Source organism: Schistocerca serialis, chromosome 2 (assembly GCF_023864345.2).
Source record: "Schistocerca serialis cubense isolate TAMUIC-IGC-003099 chromosome 2, iqSchSeri2.2, whole genome shotgun sequence".
Classification (NCBI taxonomy): Eukaryota; Metazoa; Arthropoda; class Insecta; order Orthoptera; family Acrididae; genus Schistocerca; species Schistocerca serialis.
The window spans coordinates 942,372,609-942,385,255 of NC_064639.1; the positions used below are offsets into that span (position 1 = coordinate 942,372,609).

Below are 12,647 nucleotides of genomic sequence, written 5' to 3' on the forward strand. Positions count from 1 at the left end.
GAATATTGAAGCGGTACGAGTTGCTGTACAGAGAAGTCCCGGGAAATCGTGTAGAAAGGCAGCAGTGCAACTGGGAATATCCAGACGCTCCGTTCAACGCATTCTTAAAAGTGACCTCCTTATGTACTCATACAAAATGACCTGTGCACAGAAGCTCACTGAAGAACACAAGCAGCAGGGACTACTGTTTGCTCAGTGGGCGGAGGATAGGGAAGAAACTCTCAACAACGTTTGGTTTTCAGACGAGGCGCATTTTCATTTGGACGGTGTGGTTATTAAACAAAATGTACGCTTTTGGGTCACTGAAAACCCGCAAGTGCTTCATGAACGACAACATTATGCTCCGAGGATTACAGCGTAGGCAGCAATTTTTAGTCACGGACTTATTGGACCCCTTTTCTTTGAAGAAACTGTGAACAGCGAGCGTTATTTGAGCATGCTTCGCAATAGCTTCATTCCACAGCTTCTTGCTACTGCCTTCCCCATCAACACGCAGTGGTTCATGCAAGATGGAGCAAGGCCACATACTGCAAACACTGTGTTGGAGCTTTTACACGAGCATTTCGACATGCAGATCATTTCACTCAGGTTTCCAGGTCGCTTCAATGACAGAACATATTTACCCACCAATAGTCCATACCTCAATCCATGTGACTTTTTTCTTTGGAGGTACCTAAAGGAAAAATTTTTCCCGAAACGTCCACGTGATTTAATGGAGCTCAGAAGAATTATTCTTCAAGCTTGCAGTGAAATTACGGAAGACATGTGCCGTAGGATAATCACTAACTCCAGTGTTCGTTTGAAGGAAGTTAGGAAACGAAATGGTGGACATATTGAGCATGTGCTGAGTTACAACAAATCTCCATGGACGGCTCTTCATTGTAGTATATGTTCCTTTCAGATTGTATTGACAATGAAGTTTATATTCAAAAACAAAATGGTAACACATTTCGCGCGCCACCCTGTACTACGTATAAGAAGGGGAAAATCCCCATTAAAGTACGAGTACAAAATATATGCCCAGTCTTTGGAAGCGGTAACATCCGTCAAGTGTCTGGATGTGTCTGTTCGATATGATCTCAAATGTAATGATCAGATTACACAAGTAACGGGTAAGTTTGCAGTTTCTCACGACACAGCTGACAAAATAGAAGCACTGTACCAACATGAAAAACATAAAGACACAGTGCATAAAATGCATGTGATTACTGATGCCCCAAAATATTTATCTTCCTAACTCTTAATAAATTTCCAACTAAGCCAAAAGTTTCATGCAGAAGAAACTCATTTAATGAAGCTGAGATACTCTTCCTCCTCCCCTACTTCCGCTTACCCCTCCCCCCCCTCCCCCCCCCCCCCCCCCCCGGATAAACAAGATAATGTATAGGATTGCGGTTTATTGGTAGGATCCTGAAGCGATGCAATCCTTCAACAAAGGAAATTGATTACAATACGTTAGTTCGTCCAGTCTTATTGTTCGTCTGTATGGGACCCTTACCAGTTGGGTCTGATTCAAGAGATACAGAGGGTCCAAAGAAGAGTGGCAAGATTCGTGACTGGTACCTTTAGCCATCGCAGAGCGTTACAAGTCTCATAGAAAGTTTAAAGTGGGACACACTTGCAGACAGACGACGCGCTAAACGGAAGGGGCTGGTCACTAAATTCCGAAATCCGATTTTCGCCGAGGACGCAGAGCATATATTATTACTGCCAACTTTCAGATCGCGCAGTGATCACCATTCAAAGATAAGGGAAATTAGAGCTCGTACTGAGGCGTTCAGGCAGTCGTTTTACCCCCGCGCGATCTGCGAGTTGAACAGGGCGGGGGGGGGGGGGGGGGGGGGGGGCAGGAATATGACTTTGGGGTCAATTGTGCCCTCCACCACACACCGCTTGGTCGCTAGCGGAGTATATATGTAGATGTAGATGCAGATGGTTTACTGTTAAAATTACGAGTGCGTACGTCCGTAGAAGAGTAGGTCAATACATTACTTCGTTGTACGTACGACTGGCGAAAAGGTCATGTACGTAAAAATAGGGTGATTGGAGCTCAAACCGAAGCTCACCAACAAATCTTTCTTCTAGCGAACCATTCACGACCGGAACGGGAAAGGGAGAGAAGTGTACACGAAGTGCCTCCTCCACCACATACCGTAAGACGGCTTGTGGAAAGTGGGTATAAATGTCGAAATACATTTTCCTTTTATTTCCGTCACTGCTTCTTACATGTGTTGATCGAACAGCAGGGGCGATAGACCTCTAAAATTTGTAATCCGAGCACTTCGTTGTCGGTCTTGCGTTCTTATCTTACCTACTTTCCATACACTAACGAAATGTGAGCAGTTGATGATGAATATACCTTATAGTTTTACACAGTGGGGTGATGGTTATTGCCGGCCGTTGTGGTCGAGCGGTTTTAGGCGCTTCAGTCTGGACCCGCGCAGGTTCGAATCCTGCCTCGGGCATGGATGTGTGTGATGTCTTTAGGTTAGTTAGGTTTATGTAGTTCTAAGTTCTAGGTGACTGATGACCTCAGATGTTAAGTCCCATAGTGCTCAGAGCCATTTGAACCATTAATGTGACTACCGCCTGCGTTCGACATCAACGTGCAATCAATACTCACAGACGACAGGTGGCCACATTAGCAGCGGAGGGTATTTGAAGCGCGTCGGGGGTACACGGATAATAGTGCAGTTGTTGTCGTAATTTATCTGACGTTCAAAAGGGCATGATCTTTGGCTTTCGAGACAATGATGGAAGCATTTCTGAAAGGGGTATGTGCTACCGTGGTCGAAGTTTACTGTGCATGGCAAAATGGCCCTATCCAAAGCCGGTGCCGAGGCAGTACACGAAGGGCCGTAGATGACAGTGGTATACGGGCGAACAGACATGCAGCTCTTCAGCAACTGACTGCCCCGATGAACCAAGGAGCTACCAACAGTGTGTCCTCAACGGCTGTTCACCGAATGTTGCTGTGTATGTGCCTCTGTAGCAAGTGGTTCGTTTATGGAGCCATGCTGACTGCTGTCTATCGGCGACTAAGGATGAAATTTCCATCCCAGAACAGCGACTAGATGTCCACAGAGTGGTGACAGATCGGCTTATCAGATGAATCACTTTTTTGTTCCATGGGTCAGATGTAAACACCCTGCAACAATCGTCAGAATGATCCAGGCTGGAGGAGGAAGTGTTTGGGGAATGTTTTCTTGGCATTCCAAGGGCGACCTCCGCATTCTAGAAGGCACAATGCATCTAAAGAAGTATGCATCTATGTACCTTGGGGACTATGCCACACGCTGCGTCTTTTCCCTCGGCACAATGGCATCTACCAGTAGGACAATTCAACGTGCCACACAGCTTGCAGTGCACGTGCGTCGTTCGAAGATCAGCAGCATAAATGTAACAAACCTGGCCATTAAACTCTCATATTTAAACCCACCTGTGGGACACCTCGATCGGGCTATTTCTCATGGATCCTCAATCGAGAAACCTAGCTCAGCTGGTCACGGCAGTGGAGACGGTATGGCTCCACAATCCCTGTCTGTATCTTCCAGAACTTCACTGACTCCTTTACTGCATGTCGTGCAGTGGACCAATCACTGCAAAAGATGGTTACACAGGCTTTTGACGGGTGATCACGTTACTGTGACTGGACAGGATGTATCCCTCTCCTCATGTGGAAGCTTATTTGTGGTCGCACCATTTGTCGGAGACATCGAAGAGATCTAGAGAAATGCACATTTATTACGAGTGTGGATATAAAGTAATGCTCCCTGTGTAACAGAAATTTTAATAATGAACATATAACAGCGGAATCAGTACAGATCAGAATTTGAAACACTCTCTATGCAACACTACCGCAACATAATCACCACCCATTTGTACACATTTGTGACGTCGCTGAACCTAGGCATCATAATCAGTATGGAAAAATTCTGGGTTTTGCTTCTTCACCCATATTTCTCAAAATGATTTTGCAGCTGTTGACGGTATCGCGTCTGTCTCTTCGAATCACTTCATCAGCACGTCCTCGATTAGCGTCTTTGACAGATGCTGTTGGCCGGCCTCTGCGTGCTTTATCTGCAGTGCACCGTTAGGTGATTTCTTCACCCAACGCCGCATATTGGTGATGTCCACTGCAGCCTCCTCATATACCTTCTTCGTGGATGAGTTTCAAACGGGTTTCAAGCATAAGACTATTTCGTACTTCTTCTCTCAGAGTATATCATTTAACTTTCTTTAAAATTTACGTTTCAATGGACTATATTGTAATTCTGTCCTACTTGTTGAATGTCCAGGTTATTTTTGAAATAATAAACAGTGTATTTACTTTTTCCCCATCTTTCTCGTTTCACTTGATTGCTCATTATACGTTACTTATTGTGTTAAACGTTTAACGTAAGTTTAACCTCTTAACACGTTCGTTGCCTCCGCCCCACCCGGCGTGGTAGCACGGGGAACGGTAAGTGGCCCAAGCCACGCCTAGCGTGTTCTGACTATCGGCGCCGTCTAGCTTATGTTTTGTTTACTGTGCGACCCGGATAAACTGAAAACAAATGCGTTTACCTACACAAATTTCACCACAGAATGGTAGAAAGATAAACCAACAGCTAAATTGCAGTCGACGTTTACTGCAGAGTGCCCGGCCACAGACGAGGCAAATCCGACCCGCACAGTAAACGAAGCAAAGTGTATTAAGAGCGGACGACAGGATGACGGTCGAAAAAACTTGAAATTTTTTTGTTACTGAATTGGAATGCATGTATGTTGAAGAATTATTCCCCAAAATATCATGCGTGAACTCCAAAAAGAAACGATTCTGTAAGCGTTTCAAGCCGAGAGGACACGGCATTAGAGAACCAATTGCCCCAAGTCGTTATCGATGCCATCATCCCTATTTTTACCGGTTTGAGCAAACCTAATTTGCTGCAGCGTTGTTTGGTAGGATTTAATCAAAATGTGAGCGAAAGTTTCAATAGTCTGTTTTGGAGAACCACTCCAAAAATAATGTCCAGCCAATAAAAAATTATCAACATTACTTCAAGTTTGGCCGTTTGTCTTTTCAATGCAGGCCATACCGCATTAATGCACATGACAAGTGCCCTTCAAATCAAAATTGGCGATGAAATGCACCGAGTCTGTGAAGACAGAGACGCCAGCGGCGATGCGCTGAGCGATGAAAAATGCTTTTGAGGGCCTATGAGATCAAAGTAGCAAAAGGAGGCCATCCACTAGCCGGGGCGATAGTTGTTGTGGACCAGGAACCAATGGCATACCGTAAGTTTCAAGCTTTGTCCCTTCTTTGTAAATGATGAATACTTGTCAAACTTTAAACGCTTTTTTCCCAAAACCAATGTTCTTTGGTACAGTTGTCGTCGACCACGCAACAATTGTCATTCGATTTTAGTGAATTTCGTTCTTCCATGAAGCAAATTGAATTGCCTTTGGTTTGTCAAATTGTTCAAATGGTTCTGAGCACTATGGGACTTAACATCGGAGGTCATCAGTCCCCTAGAACTGAGAACTACTTAAGCGTAACTAACCTAAGGACATCACACACATCCAATGCCGATGCAGGATTCGTACCTGCGACCGTAGCAGCAGCGCGGTTCCGGACTTTGGTTTGTCGTAGACGATTTTTTTATGTTGCTATTTAGTACTTTTTCTCCGGGCAAAAAAGAGTGGTCAAGAAATGGCCATTTTTCAAATATCTGTAATACGACTTTTTTATTTTTCATTTTTTTGCGAATCCCTACGATGAAGTAAAATTACATCTGCAACGATCAGGGTGACACGTTAATTTCCTGTTTCAGATAACCACAGCCGTCGATCGAACTCCTTTCAGAGCTGCCTCGGGAGAATCCAAATTACGCAGTGAAGATATTTATGTTTTTCAATACAAAATGCCAAAAAACTTCAAAGTGTACTTTATTCATTGCAACAAACCCCATTTGTCTACTGCATTCCAGCACATAGAAAGAAAATGCTGAACTTGAACAATATTTTCGTCGATCCTCGTTAAGTCGATAGTGAGAAAACGCTAGGCGTGATGTCGACCACGTGCCGTTCCCTGAGCGGGGCGGGGACACCGCACGTGTTAACTTGTTTAATTCGATCAATAACTATATGAACGGAAAATCGAATTTTGGTTGCTCCTGGAAGCCGCTAGATAGGCAAAATGCAACTAGGATCGTATGACCGACCGGCTATTTTCATCATTTGGCAATATGAGTAGAGTGTTATTTTCGACCTAGTAAACGGTTAGGTGGTAAGACATTACACTTGGCCGGCCCTTCGGTGGTGATCGACGACCTTTTCACTCGCCAAGCCAGTTTAATTCAGGCCTCCCTCGGCGAGTGGTGTGGTGTGAGCAGCCCCTAATTCCATGTTCGTGTCGGCCGGGGGGTGTTCGGCGTTCCCCGGAGCGGCAGGAAGGCTGCGCCCGGGCCTGTGTCAGCAGAGTGCGGCCCGCACCCCGATAAATCAGCGCCCCCCCGCCCCCGCCTAGGCCCCACCCCAGGCGCGCGAATCGCACCCCCGCTGCCCCCGCGGCCGCTGGCAATTTGCCGCCACCACCACCACCGCCGCCGCCGCCGCCGCCGCCCCCAGGCCTGCAGCGGCGCTGGCTACCGCTGCCCCCGGCGTGCGCGCGCGCGAGCACAGGGGCAGGGAGAGAGGAAGGGAATTCCCCGAGGGCGCGTTAGTTGCCCCGCCGGCCGACAGATGGCGGTCGGCAGAGGCGGCCCCCCTAATGAGCTGCGTCACTTCCGCCATCAGTTACTTGGAGACGGCCGTCTTATCTGCGCGGCGGCGACCACTCAGCACTTACAAACACGGCGGACGGTCAAAAGGCGCCCTCAAACCGGGAGGTGAGGTGAGAGCAAAGGAGGACGCGACCCTCCGGAAATGACTTTTCCGAAGGCGGCGCGGCGCGGGCGACTCGCTCGTGGTGACTCAGAGAGGGCGCATTAAGGACTTCTGGGAAGCGGCCGCCATCAATCTAGGCGACAACTGTTATGCAACGCGATCACAAAGGATAACAAAATTCTCCGGACAAAAACACTGATGTACCGGGGATAGAATTTGCCCCGACGTCTGGCGCTCCTCGCAGACAAACAACTTGTCGAAAACAGCTATTTCATCCTACGATTAATGTTCTTGTTTCCGTATTATTCGAACCACTTCCGAGCCCAAATGTTAGGCGCACAGAGCAGAAGCGGTATAAGTCCAAACACATGATTTGGAGAAAAACACTAATTTGAAAGAATTTACGAATTACAATGCCCTGGACAGAATTAGGGATGTAAAAGAAGGGAACTAGCTTTTCTACTTATTTGGCAGCTTCAAAAACATTTAAATCAAAACATCTTAACATATTCGAGCCTTTAATTCACCTCTAGAAAGACTTTTTTAGGTATTACATGTATGCTTTTCAGCCATTTGGTATTATATATCGTTTATTATGTCTGGTGTATCTTCCGGATTTTGGACACAGGGTCCGGAAATTTAACATACAAATCGCGAGATGTAGGCATGCAGCCAAGAGATGTCACTGCGCTGGTGAAGTAAGTTTAACTTGTAAAAACGTACGAATATGTGTAGATTTCTTATTTAAATGTCTTTGAAGCTGCCAGAGAAGTCGAAAAGCTGGTTACCTCCTTTTATATCCTTAAGTCTTCCCAGGACAGATTCACCTTTTTTGTGCTATCATAGGAGCATTTTTCATTCCGGTTCCCAGCTTTTACTCTACCATAATTTCGACATTAGACATTTTTACTCTAAAATCCAAACGAAGCAAGATTTTTTCAAATAGTTAAAGCTTATGCTAGACCAAAGTCCGATGCACCGCTCGACCAAATTTGAACCATCAGCCTCCCTCCAGTCAAGAATTATTTGAGTGTAACTGCTTATGCAGGTAAAATCCGAACGGTGCATATGCAAATGGTGCCAGTAACTGAGCATTAATTTCAGCGCAATTAAAATTTTTTTAAAATGAATTGATAGCTTTCCACAATTTGCCTGGATGCCAGCTACGGTTTGTCGATCAAACCTTTCTTAATATGACCCCCCCCCCCCCCTCCCGTCCGACCGAGCCAATTATTATGACAAATTACAATTGGTTGAACTTACTATTGTTCTGTCCGGGGCATTACTATCCTGAATGAGATTTTCACTCTGCAGCGGAGTGTGCGCTGATGTGAAACTTCCTGGCAGATTAAAACTGTGTGCCCGACCGAGACTCGAACTCGGGACCTTTGCCTTTCGCCGGCAACTGCTCTACCAACTGAGCTACCGAAGCACGACTCACGCCCGGTACTCAGAGCTTTACTTCTGCCAGTACCTCGTCTCCTACCTTCCAAACTTTACAGAAGCTCTCCTGCGAACCTTGCAGAACTAGCACTCCTGAAAGAAAGGATATTGCGGAGACATGGCTTAGCCACAGCCTGGGGGATGTTTCCAGATTGAGATTTTCACTCTGCAGCGGAGTGTGCGCTGATATGAAACTTCCTGGCAGATTAAAACTGTGTGCCCGACCGAGACTCAAACTCGGGACCTTTGCCTTTGCGGAGACATGGCTTAGCCACAGCCTGGGGGATGTTTCCAGAATGAGATTTTCACTCTGCAGCGGAGTGTGCGCTGATATGAAACTTCCTGGCAGATTAAAACTGTGTGCCCGACCGAGACTCGAACTCGGGACCTTTGCCTTTGCGGAGACATGGCTTAGCCACAGCCTGGGGGATGTTTCCAGAATGAGATTTTCACTCTGCAGCGGAGTGTGCGCTGATATGAAACTTCCTGGCAGATTAAAACTGTGTGCCCGACCGAGACTCGAACTCGGGACCTTTGCCTTTGCGGAGACATGGCTTAGCCACAGCCTGGGGGATGTTTCCAGAATGAGATTTTCACTCTGCAGCGGAGTGTGCGCTGATATGAAACTTCCTGGCAGATTAAAACTGTGTGCCCGACCGAGACTCGAACTCGGGACCTTTGCCTTTCGCGGGCAAGTGCTCTACCAACTGAGCTACCGAAGCACGACTCACGCCCGGTACTCACAGCTTTACTTCTGCCAGTACCTCGTCTCCTACCTTCCAAACTTTACAGAAGCTCTCCTGCGAACCTTGCAGAACTAGCACTCCTGAAAGAAAGGATATTGCGGAGACATGGCTTAGCCACAGCCTGGGGGATGTTTCCAGAATGAGATTTTCACTCTGCAGCGGAGTGTGCGCTGATATGAAACTTCCTGGCAGATTAAAACTGTGTGACCGACCGAGACTCGAACTCGGGACCTTTGCCTTTCGCGGGCAAGTGCTCTACCAACTGAGCTACCGAAGCACGACTCACGCCCGGTACTCACAGCTTTACTTCTGCCAGTACCTCGTCTCCTACCTCAGCACACTCCGCTGCAGAGTGATAATCTCATTCTGGAAACATCCCCCAGGCTGTGGCTAAGCCATGTCTCCGCGATATCCTTTTTTCCAGGAGTGCTAGTTCTGCAAGGTTCGCAGGAGAGCTTCTGTAAAGTTTGGAAGGTAGGAGACGAGGTACTGGCAGAAGTAAAGCTGTGAGTACCGGGCGTGAGTCGTGCTTCGGTAGCTCAGTTGGTAGAGCACTTGCCCGGGAAAGGCAAAGGTCCCGAGTTCGAGTCTCGGTCGGGCACACAGTTTTAATCTGCCAGGAAGTTTCATTACTAACCTTCTAAGTTTGACATCCCACTTAAACTAGAAATGAGAATACATTACTCAAGAAATTTAATGTTTGTTATACAGAGGTTCACCATCGTTACTATCTAATTCCCATCTGCTGGCAAGCAGTCGTCTTGCTGGTGTGGAGTTTAAAAGGAGAGAAGTTCTTAAAGGAAGCATGTCGACTTGGAGAACGAAAACTTGAGTGTCATTTAAATAGGTCCCCACACTTATACAATTATAGTTGGTGGTGACTTCAGTCTACCCTTGACATGTTGGCGAAAATACATGTTCAAAGTTGTGGGTAAAATAAAACATCGTCCGAAATCGTATTGAATGCCTGATTAGGAAATTATTTTAGACAGTTAGTTCAGACGCACACTCGAAGTGTAAATGGTTGCGAAAACAGGCCGGCCCCTTAGCAACAAGTAATCCTGGAGGAAACATCATGACTCATACAGGGATTAGTGGTTCAAATGGCTCTGAGCACTATGGGACTCAACTGCTAAGGTCATTAGTCCCCTAGAACTTAAAACTAGTTAAACCTAACTAACCTAAGACATCACAAACATCCATGCCCGAGGCAGGATTCGAACCTGCGACCGTAGCGGTCTTGCGGTTCCAGACTGCAGCGCCTTTAACCGCACGGCCACTTCGGCCGGCAGGGATTAGTGACCACATTGTTGTTGTGGCTAGAGTGAATACCGTAACATTGTAGGTGTCGCCACCGGCGCCAACCTTGTCTGAATGCTCTGAAAAGCTAATCATTCTAATCATTTGCATATCGCAGCGTCTTCCTCCTGTCGGTTAAATTTCGCGTCTGTAGCACGTCATCTTCGTGGTGTAACAATTTTAATGGACAGTAGTGTACATTTCATAGCAGCTACTGTTGTGTACTACTTCGTACGTAATGGAATGGAGAGATGGGCTACCGAGTGATGCAGCAGTTGTCGTCGTAGGAAAGCTAGACTGGAGCAGAAATGATAAGTGTACACATAAATACAGTAAACAGAACGTTTACTTAATTTTTAGCTTTCTACCACCATTGAGAAGGAATTTTACGAAGGAATAACCAGCAATAAAATCCAGCTATTACAAGAAGTAAACTAAAGAGCATCGGGTGGTGTAAGGCTCTTGCTAGTAATGAACGAGCTATTTATTAAAGGCTGACTCAGACTGAGGACTCTAGAAGACTGCGACTGATACTGGGCTCTGTACCAGCCGCGGTGACAGAGGGCGCTCGTAATCTGAGCTGCTGAAGGTGTGGCGCAGTGGGAGCGCATCATTGGGTCCGCCGGTCCTCGCGCCACGGCTACCGACATCTGTCGGAAACTTGCGTTTCCGTTACCAACTGCGAGACGCCGGTGAGGGTGGTATCGATTTATGATACCACAGCTCCTCAGTCCCTAAGATATTAGACTTTTTATTTTGTCTTCCCATAACTGGTTTCGAACATTTTATACACCATGAAACGCTTCCACCTGCTGGTCTGGCTGACTTGTTTCATGTAACAAACTGAGCCACCCTGATAAAAAGGAATGAGCATGAGACTAAAAAGTGACTGAATTAATTGCAGAGGACCAATAGGTATCACATTCCAGCTCCCACCTTCCTTAGATCCATTTCTATGCAAAGACAATCTTTACTGGAATCGGGAAGTCTCCGCTTTGTAGTTAAACTTATCTGGTGAGAGAAAATCGTGAGAACAGTTTGACCTCTGTCCTCGCTGGTGTTGTGCGGGCAGCCTAGACTGGGCAGTGCCAGCGGGCGGTCTTCAAACGTCCTGAGAGAGCAACCCATTCATTGGGCATCGTAGGGAAGGGACTTCTAAAGCTGGTCACAGCTCCCCACATGGTCAAGGCGACAGTCTTGTCCCATGCTGGCGAGTGTCACATCCAGGCACGTTCCTCTTGCTTGGAAGAAGAGAATTAACCGTCTTTAGACTTTGAAGTTTTATGAATAAAAGAATCCGCGAGACGGGCTGGCGCCACATCTGATGGTTACATCAAGCTTTTTCTTCTTGCGTGGTAGTTATTCCCAACATTTTCTTGGGCGGGGATTTCGAAGATCCAATCTCCTCTCATTTCACTGAGTGACCACTGGTTACGCATTTTGATTGGCTGACAAACGCCTACGTGCGGGTCTTTCCGTGGGGACGCTAGGGAGAGTAGAGAAGCATAGGTTTTGGGTACTCTGGATTCTGACTGAGAAGGACGTTAATCCTCAGTTTACGTATTTTGATCAGCACGCTGCCTTGGGACACTGGCGAAGACGCTGCCTTCAAATCACAAACATGAAGCATACTTGAAGATATTAAAGATTGCAAGACGAACATGTAAATCACATTTACACAGAATGCAATACAAAATACTATAATGTATCTTACGTAAGGGACTAAATTAGAAGTCAGTGGTATATTTACTAGATATATACAGGGTTTCCCATTTATCCTCACCACCCTAAATAACTGTTTGTCCAGATGCAAATTACAAAATGTTTCAAGCAAATGTTCTTTAGCCGTCAGGGGAACATCAATCAGCATCATTGCCTTCGTTGTAGCTTTGTTTTTTTTTTATAAAGATATTGTAAGAGGTCCATGAATAAGGACTTTATTGCTAGCGCATTCGAGCAGATGTAATTTCGATGGATTGCTCACGCGCTGCCTGCGATATGTAAGCTATAAGAGAATCTCAGACCAGAGAGCAATGTTGGCTGCAGTAAGAGCAGTGTCAGCAGGAGTAAGTAGTAGCTAGCTGTCGTGTGTATGAAGTTGGTTGGGCCGGTCGTGGGGAGCGATGGCGGTGCCTGAGCGATGTAGTATACGGTAAAAACAGCCGCGCGCATATGTAGTTTGTTAAACTAAATTTGTACTATTGTTATATCAAGTCCCATGTAAATGTTTCAAAAAATCTTTTAATAATAATCTTTTTTTATGTAATTAACTTTTTGACAATCATTCATCTG

The 12,647-nt window shown here is 46.2% G+C and overlaps 1 non-coding gene across 1 annotated transcript; it reads left to right on the forward strand.

Annotated features, from left to right (window-relative positions):
* Window positions 1–9,583: 9,583 nt before the first annotated feature.
* Window positions 9,584–9,658, forward strand: Trnas-gga (transfer RNA serine (anticodon GGA)). The gene has a single exon. It is a non-coding gene; the product is annotated as a tRNA-Ser (tRNA).
* Window positions 9,659–12,647: the final 2,989 nt, after the last annotated feature.